The 15,476-nt window shown below is 33.0% G+C and overlaps 1 long non-coding RNA gene across 1 annotated transcript; it reads left to right on the top strand.

Moving 5' to 3' along the window:
* Positions 1 to 1,755: 1,755 nt before the first annotated feature.
* On the top strand, positions 1,756 to 9,668 carry LOC145691745 (uncharacterized). Its single transcript, XR_014132523.1, has 3 exons — positions 1,756 to 1,815; positions 7,063 to 7,138; positions 9,518 to 9,668. It is a non-coding gene; the product is annotated as an uncharacterized LOC145691745 (long non-coding RNA).
* Positions 9,669 to 15,476: the final 5,808 nt, after the last annotated feature.

Genomic DNA, 15,476 nt, shown 5'->3' with positions numbered 1-15,476 from the left:
ATGGCAAAGGAGATCATTGCAGAGAAAGAATATGGAGCAAAAAATTTAGATTTTTTAAAAACTAACTGCACAACAAACAAGCAGGCTTCCCTGGAGAAACACCATTATATCACCATTTATATCATCAACATTTAGTTTAGATCCATAGGAAATGCATATTTTTACCAATTGCTTACAACAGAAATAAAATTTTGGATAATACAAGAAGGTACCACATCAACATTCAGCTAATGCTTAAGAATATGACATAATGGGGTATCACATGTATGATATGTCACAAAAATTTACAATAATGAATATGAATTCAATTATTAGAAAGACAACTAGAATTTTTTTATATTACAAATGATTTTATTAATACCTTTATATAGAATAGTTTCATTATTCCTCAAAGTAATTAGAATAATGTGTTATTGCAAATATAAACGTTATCATTCTCCGATATATATATATATATATATATATATATATATATATATATATAGATATAGATATAGATATAGATATATATGTGTGTGTGTGTGTGTGTATGTATGTATATATATATTCTCAAAACTGGATACAGGATTTTTAATATTGAAACATACTTAATGTAATAACACAATCTACTAGAAAATGAAACGAAATCTTTGAGTTGTATGACCAACGCTTATGTTGGTTATTCTAAAGGAGACGGGAAACACAACTAGAGTTATTAGTTCAATCCAGTTCTTTATTGAGGCAACTGCGTCGAATATTTATGAATAATGGTGACTTACGTTCGATCAATACTCCACAACGTAACTCTTGAACGAGAACGCAGTTTTAAGTTCTGCTTTCTACAATAGATAGTTAAGCTAATTTTCAATGTGTGGGTTCGTTCACTAAGTAAATGAGTTAAAATATTTATGGGTAAGGTTATTATAACAGTACCATTTATAGATAATTTCCTACTCAATGTCAGCAGGATTCCTACAACGCTTGACATATATAAGCGAAATGGTTACTTTCATTTATGGTAACTATAATATTGACCATAATTATCGCCTGGAAGACTATGATCATCAGTACATTATGAATGTTAAATCTACTGCAAGTTGTCCTGGAGCAGTGAATTTTAATCAAATATCAGTCAAACCATTGTGTGACTATAAAGTTGAAATGTATGTTATTAATATTTTCCATTAATCTAAACGGCTCTCATATACACCATAAGAAATAGAAATATATATTTTTTCTTAATGCCTAGTTAAAAATAATTGCCTTATTACACTTCATTTCGTTTATCGTTTGATAGATCAAATCATCTAAAAAAACGCAATACGTTCTTTTTAATTTCGGGTAATAATTATGTTGATATATGAGTCACAACACTCGAGTATTATATTCTCTGTTATAACTTTTCCACGATTACATCATCAAGCTAGTTAATGTTTTCTTTTATTAACGACGCGGAATGATTATCATTTTCAAGCAAATGCCTTTTGTACGATTGCCAACATAATTAGAAAGCAGCCATAGCACAGAAGTGAACTTAGCGAAGATACCACACCTGGATGACAATAGATTTGATTGATTTTCCATTACAAGACAAATGGTAATTAATATTAATTAACCACTATAATAAGGTCTACTTGGAAGACACAATACTATTCAATATAAAATGCATTGTAATTGCTCTCGTTACGTTACTAAAAGGCTCTAGATGGTTCTAAAATGCTGACACAAGGAACTTCAATATTCCAAACAAACAAAATTCTTTTCGTATAAATAATCCAAAATATTAAGGTAGCTAGACATTGTTTGGTAACAGTAATTCCACTTTCTTTTATATATGTAAGTAATGCATAGACCTAAAGATAAATATTTAATGGTAGAAATGCTAAATGAGATATTTAAATTGCAGTTATTTATATTTTAAATGGTTAAAAATATTAATTTATTTTCATATTTTCTCTCTCTCTCTCTTTTTCCCTATGGCCATTGGAACCCGGAGGTTCAATGCCACGTTCACAAGAGATTTCCACTGACTTGTATCCTCAGCCAAATGAATCCAGTTTCTACTTTGTATTGCCATTTCTGCGAGACGTTTAACGATTGGCCTTCCAGTTAAGTCTTCCTACTTTTTTGCAACCTGGTTACGTGATCTGCCCACCTGAGCTTCCAGAATTGATGACCCTAACAATGTTTAGTAAACAACATAAATTATGTCCTTCCTCGTTAAAAAGTTTTCGCCATTAGCATTTCCGCTCCTCTTGGGTCCGATTTATTCGACTTATGATCATGTTCTCAAATACTTTCAATATACCTTCTTGCCTCAGAGTAAGCTGCCCTGTCTCGCAACCATACCGAACAACAGCCATGGTTATCTTTTCATATATTTTATGCTTCAAATTGTTCGACAAAATCCAAGACGACAAGAAATTATGAAGTTAATAATAACAGTAATTCCAACCTTTTAGTCCAAATTCAATTTCTTCCTCAATATGATATTTGTCACTTAATATTGATCCTAGATAATTAAAGGTGCCCAATTTATTGAAAGTATTAGTTGTTATTTTGACGGATTCATAATTTAGCAGTATATTACGTTCCCGATGAAATTCCACGTATTTAGTTCCCGGCAATTACTTCTAAACGAATGTCCCTCGAAGCGCTTAATAAGTCCTTCCCATATTTTCTATTGTTCTCCTATCATCCTCTATTACATTTAGATCATCAGCGTACGCCAAATCCTGGTGAACACCATTCAACCTTAGGTCCTGGTTTCTATCTTTGATTTTAAATATAGCGTATTCCAAGACAAAGTTAAATAAGAATGGCAAAAACCATCTCCTTGTTTCAGGTCATTCTCGACATGAATGCTCCTAGACAAAAATTGTTCTACCCATACTTTAGTTTGGGATTCATTACACATATCTTAATTAATTTAATTAGCTTTTTCGATATTCCAAATTCCGTTAGAATGTGATACAATATATCTCTCCCAACTGAGTCCAATCCTTTCTAAAGTCAATAAATATTTGATATAGCTCGGTATAGCATTGTCACTTCTTTTCCAGTATTTGTTGAATGGTAAATATTTGGACGATAGTTAATCGTTTTCGTATAAATTCGCACTGATAATCTCCAACAATTTCATCTGCATATAGGATCAATCTTGCAAATAGAATGTTTGAAGAGATATGCCTTGATGATTGTTACTGTCAGTTTTTCGCCTTTCTTGTGAATTGGAACAGTGATTGATTCTTTCCACACTTGTGATAATTCTTCCTTGTTCCAGATAAGGAGAATGATTTTGTGTATCTTGTTCCCTAGTTTTTTCTGTTTTCCTTTTATTTCTTTATAGCATTTTGTGCTTCTACTCGTTTAGATTATTGAGTATACGTGTCTGAGTCGTGTATTTCTCTTTCTTCACGCACATTAGTTTTTGGCTGCGTATTAAGCAAATCGTCAGAGAAATATTTGCATCTAAATAAGATGCTATGTTTTAAAGTAAGAACTGTTCCATCAGCGTTCCTTAATATATAAGCATGTGGTTGATAGCTTTACTTAAAATCCAAGACCCCGTATACATGTTCGAAATGTTTTATTTTTACCATTATTTTCAAGTTCCTTAATGATGTGATTTCCAATTTCGAAATCCCCAATTCCCGTTAATGCTCCTTCATTAAACGTTCATGGAAAATGGAAAATAATTAGAGTGACATATCAAACCCTTGTTTGAATTCTTTTTGAATTTCCACACCATTGGTTACTCCCCCATTCAAACGACACTTCACTTGTTGTCATATTTACAGGTTGCGAATGAGAAGGCGGTCTTTCCAATTGACCACGATTTCTTTAGGTACTTTCAAACCTTTAATCCAATTTACCCAATATGAGTTTTCTGCCAGTTGATGAAGTACAAGCCTTGATCCTCCTTTAGTTCATGAATGCATTCTGATAGAATTATCAACAACACAATGACATCTGTGATGCCATTTCCTTTCAAAAATCCAAATTGTACTCCCTCGAACAAGTCTTCTAACTGACTTTCCAGTTACATGTTCATTGTACATGCAATAATTTTCCCAGTGTGAGCTTTAAGGTTAATCCTAGTGTGATCGCTGCATTATTTGGTTGCTTTTTCTTGGGTAACGAAATACTCTAAACATCACGTGTCTTTGAAGGCTTGTACTACTTCACTCTCGAATATAATGAAACACTTTTTTTTTCATGATTCACGTATTAATGTGCTTCGATCACAATATCTTTGGGGCTGTTCTTTCCATCATTCAGATTTTCTATGTATTGCTTCCAAATTCGACGTATTCTTCGGTCATCCGTGAATACAGGACTTTGATCTTGATGATTTAGTGAAAGCGAACTTTCCTTTGTGTTAAATGATTTCATTTAATTTGAAATTGCTAATTTAATACGTGGACGCTTAAAGATCTTCTACTCATTTGCGGCTATATTATATTATTAGGTTTCAATGAAATATGTCTTAGTGAATTTTAATTAAAATAGATTATACAGCTATACTTTCACTTTCATTGTATAACTTAAACGAAACTGAAATATTCGATTGTACGCCTAGCCTGTAAAACCTCCCTGTAACACAACCAACGGATAGGCCAATCGTACAAACGTAGTACTTATTCAGAGAACACGCCAGCGGATTAGTCAGATTTTGAGGTTGACTCTAAAACTATATCTTTATGGACGTGAAAGAAATTTTCTTAATGATTTTAAACTGGGTTGTTCGGCACATTTAACAAAGAAAATTATGTACAGTGCATTGCAGTTAAGAACAAGGAATGAAAGCGTAATACGCATTGCTCCGTTCGGCGATACAGGCATAAAAAGTGAGTTTGGCTGCCACCGAACAACAGTATGTTCTGATAATCTGTACAGGAAGAAAGTGGTTTTGGACATTGGTAAAATTGTTATCAAGTTACCGATATGTTAGATATTCACCACTTCGCAGTTGATAACTCCCAAATACTATAAACATCAGAATGTTCGAATCAATTGAGTAAATGAATGTATATCTATAAATGTAACTGTCTAAATGTTTGTAAATATCTGGATGTACGGAAGTCCCACACGTCTTCTGTATCAGTTTGCTATCTCAGATCAGAAATGGAGGGAGATTATAAATCGCAATGAAAGATATTATTTGGTTGTCTGTAAAATCGATTGTGGTCACTGTTGGAATGTAGTATGGGCAGGAAGTTACATGGATTTGTACACATGCCATTAAGTAGCTGCGCTTAGACAAATAATATGTGTATTATTGATAAAAAGAGAGAATCGCTAAATTACGAAGTAAGTAATGAATTTACTTGTGAGTTTTGATTATTTAATATGTTTAGTTTGAAGGTGTAGCGATTGTATACCCACTAATAATAATTGGATAGTTCTTGTTAAAAAGGTGAATACCAATAAGAGGTATAGAAATAAAAGTGATCATTGGTACTTAAGTGTTTATTGATCTGGACAAGTTTGCAGTAATACATTAGTCACTATTGAGGTGTGTTTATATTTCTTTTAGTAGGAATATAGAATTTTACAGTCACCAGAGCCATTACCGCCAGAAGAAACTGTTATGTTTTTTTTTTAATTGGTGGTTGAAACGATATCTGTTTATTATTACAGTCAATCATTACAATATTAAGCTCAACAAATGAACTATAATTATTCAGAAATGACAATATAATTGTATTCCTATATTTAGATACAATTTATGTCCAGATGCCTTTCAGAAGTATTGTTCAAACACTCCATGTGACACAATATGAAACCGATCCTCTTTCATCGTTATTTTCAGTTCCCTTTTTCACTGGTTTCAATTCTATGTGCATCTCCAAGACTTCGTGTTAAGGAAGAACTTTGATTAGCGACCGGTTCTGTAATACGATTAAGATTACTTTGAAGCATAGACAAAAGACTTTGTCCTTCATGGTATCCATCCTCTTGCCAAACAATAACAGAAATACTTGGTTTTTGATTGAGATTGTTTTGACAAAACGAATTATGATTTAACTGCCTTATGATCCATCTGCATTATTATCTTAAGTGTAATCACAATTTGTGGCACGTGGTCCGTGGTAAAGAGTTATCAATTTAAACTTTTACGGTGGCTTGGATTCATCTTTAAGATGTAGATCAACCTGTCATTTAGTTTCGGACAGTTAATATATGTTCAGAGTGTTTCCAAAGTCCCGTGAGGAAGGTAACTTTATTATTATCAGATTTAAAACAAAATGTAAGAGGTGAAATGTTTTTTTCAAATGTGATGTTTTCAATAAAAAGTGAAGAATTTTTAAATCGGACCAGCCATTTGATCTGTACACCCTTTATGCAACCAATGTTAAATAGAAATGCTACATTGTCATTAATAGAAAAGTTGGGAGAGGGTCGGACGGGGTATGAGGTTGGTAAATTTTGTAAAAGAATGGTAATGAGGCATGTTTGAAATGGAGGTTGGCCACCGATACATTAGTGTAAAAGACAGTAACTTCTTCACTTATGTTGAGGGTCTAGAAAAATGGCAAATTTGTATGTTCATTTAACATTGGGCGCATAAAGAGTATACAGCGCGAACGGCTTGAAGATAAAAAAATACTTCACCTTAGATTGAAAACATCATAGTTGGAGAAGGTTTCGCCTCTTACATTTTGTTGTAACTCTTTACCCTATGTCACGGAACTATTGAGACACCCTGTATATATCTTTCTGAGGGACGATAATAATGATAGAATATGTCTCGTTTTATATACAATTGCATGTACAATTCATTCTATACAACACATTTCATTCGAATAGAATAACAAGACAATACACAATACAACACGATTCTAGGAAATAATTTGCACTTCTCTACAAATGAAAAATCAGGTTTAATGTTTTAATTTGAAAATATTATTTTTCATTTTTATTACTGTTTTTAATTGCATGTACTTACCATTAGAATATTAATGCTTAAGTGATCATGGTTAAGAATTTGAATGAAAAAACTAATGTAATAATTATTAAATTTACTGGCTCTCATTTATGTCTTACTTTGTGCTAACTGATATTTCCTTTTACTACTAGTTACACACTATGAAGTTCCTTTCGATTGCGCTGATTCTTTGTCTAGTAGGTTTATCCCTTGCTGGTATTCCTTACCGTAAGTACGATGTGTTTGTACATAGCAAACTTTTGTACGTTTCATTCTGATACTTATTTCCTCTTTCATTTTAACTTAGGTAAACATAAATAAGAATAAACACATATAACATCTGGAATTGTTACTACATGTTGCAACAGGTAACATTTCTTTGGTGGTAGTTTCGTAACGAATTATTTTACTCTTTATTCAAAATGCAATTTTCATCCAATTATGAACTCCCCTTTTGATGCAGGAAGAAAAGTTAGGAACTAGGAAAAATGTGTGAAAATTAACAAGTGTGCAATTTCCTTGTTCCGAGTACTTATGAAACGCTGATCAACACTTAAAATTAACCTAAGTTGATAAGAAGTCGATATTTGTATCTTAAAATTGACATTAATCAAAAGTATGTAATTATATCCATATTTGCAACGTCAATAGGACCATACTCGCTACTGATAGCTGATATTATATTACATTTTTCTTAAGCTTTCCTTCATATGACAGACAACAGGTAAACCATATCAAAGTTTTATTGAGTGTATTGTATTTAACACACACTATGAACACATATTTGACACATATGTACGAATTTTGTAAATAGTATGTTTACCAGATACAATGTAATTGTATCATGGGATAATTTAGTGTTTAAGTAGTTGGTACTCAAGCACTACATGATCATCATAACCAAAGTTTTCATAAATATTTCCTTAATAGAATAAATTACAAAATAGGTTTTAAAGACCACAAATATTAACAATGTTAAATAATGACCCAAACGTTTCAGAAAATTCCTTGAACCTATTCTTTTTATACATAAAACCATATAGAAAATTAAAATGTCGACATTTTAATTTTCAACGTATCGTATGAAATTTGTTAAAACAAACTGAAACATGGCAAATTGTCATATCAAATTTTAACTTTAATTTAAATAATGTTCCAATTTTAATTAATAAATATTAAACTGTTCCTATTTTAATTGTACTACTTACACGACTTCTTCCTTTTGTATATCTCACATAATAAATTAAGTTTTTTGACCTCGTAGCTTATTAAATTATTGTACACAATTATAGAGACATTATCACAATAGCATTATTATTTTATTCTTTATATTACAATCCATTGAGACAGTATGACTATATTCATTTAGTTGGTAACTTTTACTTAAGTTAAAATTTAGAATGCTTACGCTTGAACTCTGCTTTACAAAATTAATATTGTATAGTTATGAGACATTTCGTGAGGCAAAAATATCAAAAAAACTCTTCTTGCTAAACTGGTGACGGGCTCATGTTCACTCATGTCAGCTGTTCTGTGTTCAGTGTTGCAGAAGAAGCATCGAAATTTAACGTATTAACGTATGAAAGTTTAACTGTATTTTAAAACTTAGTTAATTTAAACTTGCGTGTGTTATGGACCTTTCAGTTTTAGTACGATATGTTATTCAAATTTGCTATGTAACCGAAAGTTATTGTTTCTAATATTTCTACTAACATATGTGAGAATAAGCATGCTCATATTACGTGAACGTGTTTCTCACATTCTTCTTCAATACCATCCTAAAACGCTTGACTCAATTGTATGTAATATGAATTCAATGACAATATGCGTAATCTTACTGGACTCTATACCTATGCAACAGTCACTAAGCGATTAAAGATATTGAGATTGGTCATCTTGTATTAGATTTTCATATCGTAATTATAAGCTTTATAAAGTGTAATACAATTGTAAGTAATTACTAATTACATAAAAACACATGGAACTCTTAATGTGTCAGATGACTGGTCTGGAAGTTGTTGGTATGTTAAAAAATTCCACATACTATATCAGGAGCAGTAGAGCGAGCAAACGCAGACTATTTAACCTCGATGCTGTGTGCCCCAATATTCTGGTTTTCAGTAGCTCATGCTTTCGATCGCATTACAGCCAGTTATTATGACGGAAGTGTGGAATATTACAAAATATTGTATTTTCGTATAAGGCTGCCTTATTTCTAAATGCTAAAAATTTGTAATCAGTTTTAGATATAAAAAATTGACTCAGATAACACCTTTTTTATTCTTTAGAAATGAGTAATGCACTGCATATGAAATGCTGTAATATTTTCCTTACGACTTGCGATCCAAGTCACATCAGGGCTGTTGTGATGGCAGATAGAAGTCCAATGTCATATTCTTCGGAAAATTTGCATTATTAAGCGTTTTCTGTATCTTGATAACTATTTGTGTAAAGCAGGAAAATAATACGTAAAAACGTATTCTACAGTAGAACATACAGTTTTCAAAATAACAGTGCGAAATTATTCTAATTTTGTAGAAATAGAAGTTTCTGTAAAATTTCAATTTACTTGCTGTATTCAAGCAGGGAAAAATACTTTTATTCTAGTTCCGGCTTGTGCAGAAGGATGCCAACATGGACTTTGCAGATCCATAGATGATGTTTGCCTATGTTCTGAGGAGAGTCACAAAGTTACATGTATCCTACGGGAGTAAAGTGGAAATTGAGACTAATGTCAAGAAATAAAGTGATTTCTTGGAACGGATCATATTTTGTTTTATTACTTAGATTTAATAATATAGTTGTGTAGAATCTTGCCCATACATGGTGCTGAATGAAGATAATATATTTGGTACCAAAATTATTAAGCAAAATTTTTGATATTGGTTGTATTCCATTTTTAGAATAATTACTGGTTACATTAAAATATTAGTTAAGAATCTGATCTTAAGGCTAGGTGAAAGCAACATGGTGGCGGAGTAAATTGCTTAAGTATTAAAGACGAAACATGAGTGTTAAAGTGTGGGAAAACACCGGAGACGTGCTCTCCCAATTATTGATACTTGCAATGGCTCGGGGTTTGCGGAAACACTGGTGCCTGTCTTATTGCAACATTATTATTGGGGTCGTTACTTTTCTTCGTCACGCTCGTGTTTGCAATCACTTCACTTGGTTTATTGAATGCAGAAGACGTCTCTTTACACTGCTCAAGAGCATTAATATATAATATTAAAAATATTTATTAATATAATAAATTTAATATCAGTATTTCTAAAATAATGAAAGAAACAAAATATTACTGTCACTCTTAGGTTTTAAATTTGATAGTAAAATAATATTTGCTATGATATCTTTCGAAAATATCTTCTTAGGAGAAGACCATCACAAAGTCACCCACACTTGGAGCAGATAATTCGCTTTCGCATCTCTGCGGTACACACCTTCCACAAACATACTTTCGACACTTGTAGCATATGTCAGCTGTTTTCTTTTCTTTTTTAAACAATCGTTCTTGACATTTTTTTCGGTTGCGTGCGGGAGCGCAGTGACATTGACAATCAAATCTTCGACCAAATGTTAGAGATATTGTCACCTACTAATTTTCTTTCCAGTAGCTTCTCTGTACATCTTTCAGGAATCAATACGCACAACTCACTTTGTGTTTCTTCAACATTTGATCCACGATGTATACACTAAACTTCATCTGATTGTAATACATTATAGTTTCGTTTTTTTATAGTGTCCTGGAAATTGACACTGACTCATGCATGGAACTCAACACAAAGACACTTTTGTTGCTTTTACATTTGTTTGCAGCTAATTCATTACCACTCTGATCGCAGTAAACATTACAGCGATACAGGTCTTTCAGCTAGTTTCCTTGTTGTGAAGAAGTTATTACATTTGTCACATTTATTCCTGTTCCAATAAAAGGATCTATCGAATTAGACACTAGAAATTCACCTAACTGTGTCCCAGCATGACGTTACCAATAATTGCCCAGATATGGAAAGCCATTGACGTTAGGCTGATTGTACGTCGGCTAGTAACCAGATTTTGGTGCCAAATTTATTGGGTTTATTTGGCATAATTTGCGCAAATCTAACTCTGACTTTCGTAGGATAAACTTGCTCGTCAAGTTCACGTTGTCATGTGGTTTGTAATTTTTATGCCGCTTTCAATAAACTCATCTCACAGTTCCGACTCGATTGGGAATTTGTTCCCTTGACGTCATGCAGATCTTGCGCCTTTTCATCAAGTATCAAGTACCGTTTTATTTCACAGAACTTATCCCTATTCATTATTTTACTATAAATCGTGGCCCTGTTGATCTTTCGCACAAGACCCTAGTGGGCAATGCCGAAACACCTCGATAGATAATAAGGACCAAATAAGACTGTAGTTTGAAAGAGTTAAAAGTCCATGTTGCTGACTTCAGTTGCCTATATGCTTCAGAAACTGCTCACTTTAGGATATGCCTCATCATATATTTATCAAATATTATACGAAAAGCCCGACATTTTTCTCAGACACTTACCACTTGGCAAAATTTGTCGGTGCTGGAACTTCGCGAACAATATTCTGCTTAGATGTACGGCCAACGAAATTGTCCGAAATCCAATTTTTCTACAATGTTCCATTTGGAGCAATAAAACTGTCACCACTACAGGCGTTGTTATCTCCAACGCTGTCTTCCTCTCCTTCATCACTTGAATATAAAATGTTCTCTTCAGGTTCAAAATCACTCCGGTTTCCATACTCTTCACTCGAATCCTCACACTCATCTTCTAAGAGATCATGTAACACTCGAAGTATTTCTTGATTTCTCATCGTAAAATGTCAATGTACACGGTTCAGCTCAACCAAATCCGAGTGCTCACTACCATGTAGATATTGGCAGCATGGATCTGAACTGATTTGTTTGTCGACCATAAAACACAGATATATTTCATAACACAATAACAAAAATATGAAGTTATAGTTGGAACTATGTATCGCAATATTCCTAATAAAACAATGAGTTATCTTAAATTTTCTCTCTCAAATTACAATGAATAAGGGTTTTAATTTTTCTTTTGTCTAGAAATAAGAAATATTAATACTGCCATATGTAACTTACAAACAGAAACACTAATTACCTATACTCTTAATAAGGCAGTCAAAATGACTGCTTCGTGCTTCTAGGTATAACTGACAATAGCGCCCCTGTAAAAAGAAGCATAAACTTATTATTAATGCTATCAAAAAGTTGGCAAAAAATATTAAAAGTCAATTAATTTCAAGGCCTTAGCGTAAATATTACAGAAGTGGTACGAAATTATATTTCTTGAAGCAGTCAAAATGACTGCTTCGGGCTTCTAGTGTTAATCGCTTATTCAGGCAATGTTCAACTTAAAACTGCACATCTATTACAAACATAAAATAATAATGTGTGGGAATAATTAATAGACCAATTACTGTTCTGAGCCAATTATATGATACATTTATAATTGAAGTACACATAATATCTTTCAGTTATGCTGGCTAGGCCAAAGACGACGGAAATAATGTGAAATGAGCTGGAATGAAGAAAGTGGAAGAAAACGGGAGATCCCCGAGAAAACACAGACTTGCTTTTTTATATTTCAGAGTACAATTTGTAACATTTATCTTGTCAATGCCCGAGGACTACTTAGTTTTAGATATGGCTTGGAAAACACAATACTTAACATCCACTCTAACATCCACTGATATATAAAATAAAAATCAATTTCTAATTATTACAGCCGCTTATTTATGGTGACTGGAATAGAGGTAAGGGTACTAATTTCGAAGTATCATAAAATTTCAAACGGAAAGAATTATTTAGTCACTAATCCACTGTACGGTCAGTCTGTCTGAGACCCTAGTCTTTGTAGGAATTGACTATAACATTTCCGCCCTGTGTAGTACAACGCAGAAACGACCTCTCGCCGACCTGCGAGGAAGCCTCGGCTACTTCTTTACTATCGTCTCAGAGCTAGTCATCTTGTCCTGCCACATTTTCATGGATCTGTCGGGAAGCTACCGCTAAAGCTACTAGTTTCTCATGTACACAAAAAAGTCCTCAAAGAAAAATCTTTGATGGACAATATTTTCGCGATGTTAATGGAACTTAACGAAAAAGACAACTTCCTCAGCGTTGGTGGCTCATCCGTATTTACACTCGGAGGTTTCGAAATTAAGTATGTTATTAAAAAGAAAACTGTTTCGTATTATTGACTAGCAATTCCATTGATATGCACAGTTTTTCCTCGTCTTCTCAACAACCACGCGAAATGTTCTTTGCTTATGTTTTCGTACAGGAAATGCTACGTATTATTGCACAATGTTGTACCATTTGATGAGGTGAAAGTACGATTAGAAGATGCAAATCCATTCTTCTTCCGGAGTCTGTATCAGACAGGAAATACCTATGACCATAAATTATTATTTTTGCTTTTATTAGTTATTTTAGATTTTAATTACTAATTAACCTCGGATGCACAAACACTTCCGCCTGACCCAAAACTCCTATAGTTGCAAAATCTGTTCTTTTTCGTTTTCTCATTCCTTCTTCCTGTCTTCTTCACTGCTTGGAGGAATGGAAAGTCACTTTCTGTCCTTGCTCATGGTGACAGTTGATTTCTTGCGCACACTACTGTCACTCTCTTTCAGAACTTATATAAATATTTACTTCACTTGTCTCTATTATAACGAAGCTCATTTGGTTTAGTGTAACTTCTGGCTCGCTTTTCCTGGTGCTAATACATCTTACGTGTTTCATTCTCCTCTTAGTTATATTGAATACATTCTCATGACATTTGATTATCTCACAGTCTGTGATAACATTCCACCAGTGAGGGAAATCACCAAAAGGTGCACCAATACCATTAAAGGAGGATCTGATTTTCAACCTTCCGGCCGATGAGTAAACTACACTAACTTGCAGAGGTCCTACTTCTTTAGTTGTATATCTATATGATGAAGTATGTGATGGTGTCTTCACATTGTAGTTTTACTGACTATCTACAATTTGGCTTGTATACCTCCCTTGACGTGACTCTTCTACTTTCCGTTTTTGCTGGATTCACTTGTTGAGGTTCTAGAGGTTGGCTTGATGAGTTTACTTGATTTGAGTTTAAGGTCCCCTTGAGCAGCGAAGCTATTGAGACACTCAATAGAGATATCATATTTAACTAAAATGCACGCGGTGGCGGCACTTGAGAACAGGCAAACTGGTAAAAATTAAGCTGGTGTCATTTCAAAGTAAGGGAATAAACGTAAAAAGGAATACAATATGGTTGAGTCGTTAATGATCTTTGGAATCGTGTACGAAATGGTTAGAAATAATAAAAAAAATGAATGAACTTATTGCTGTTAAAAGAATTTTGTAAAAAGTAAATTTCAGTTGTAAACCGTTGATGACGTTTTATAATTATATTTAGTTGGACAGAAAGTTATGGAAGAGAAGAGAAGAAGAGAAAAGAGAAAGAAGGAATCGAATGAATTCTCAAAAAGTAGTCTGTTATGGAAAATAGTAGATGAAGGAAGTAATACAGAGATAAGATTGCAAAGTAAGATTTAGGAATGATGGAAGTAAAAGGAAGTATTAGGAAGTGAAAGGGGAAGAAAGTATCAGATGATTATTGAAATATAGTTAAAACCCTAAAAATGCATTGCACATGTGAGATTATTACAATCAGTAAAAGAAAGAAAAGAGAGAAAAATAATTTTTAGTTAGAAACCAAAAAGAATATTATCATTACCAGATATTACATTATATTCTGTAGATAGTTATTTAAATTAACAACTGAAAGTTGCCTGAACATATTTAATAATCAGAAATGACGCAACAAAATTTTTGTTTTGAGTATGTTTACATCATTTGTAAATACGACCAGGATGAAAATATTATCCTACTGAAGGTAGCTAAAGATTCATTTCTATATATCACAAAGAGGAGACAAATTCTCCTGTGGTTTACATTCTGCCCAAATTTTGACAATTTTTGGTCAATGTCCTTAAAAAATAAAATAATGATCTTGCTATCCTTACGAAGATGTAGATTTCATCACTTACAAACCTGTTTGAAACTATCAGGAGCCGCTCACTCCGCCCGCTCCGCCCAAACTTACTTAAAAGTTAAAAATGCTTTATTGACCTAAGTCTGGACATAGCGTCAACTGTCTTGGAAGCGCAAGACAGTATCGGAAGAAATTCTTAAAGGAATGTAATTCTGGAAGAAGGGGTGGGTAGAATTATATAGTCTCATGCTTCACACCAAGTCGTTAGCTTTCCAAACAATTTCTCCCTTTTTTTCCTTGTAAAAGAAAAAGAGCAAAAAGAGGACGCGAAGCTTCCTACTGCGCAAAGAGGAGTGAAGTCCAGAGATTTTTTGTAAGTTTCTAAACCTGCTAAATTGAAAATATGTTAGAAGTGTAAGAAGAATACAGTTACACAAAAAAATCAGACATTTTAAAATACATAACAGAAAAGCAAAAAATTAGCACTATATACATAAAGTACATTGACCAAGGATAATTTTTGCATTACCATAACTATACTA

The sequence above is a fragment of the Thermobia domestica genome, chromosome 8 (assembly GCF_964235325.1).
Source record: "Thermobia domestica chromosome 8, izTheDome1.hap1.1, whole genome shotgun sequence".
Lineage (NCBI taxonomy): Eukaryota > Metazoa > Arthropoda > Insecta > Zygentoma > Lepismatidae > Thermobia > Thermobia domestica.
Note: the sequence above shows the minus strand (reverse complement) of the source record. Positions and strands in the feature narration are given on the sequence as shown.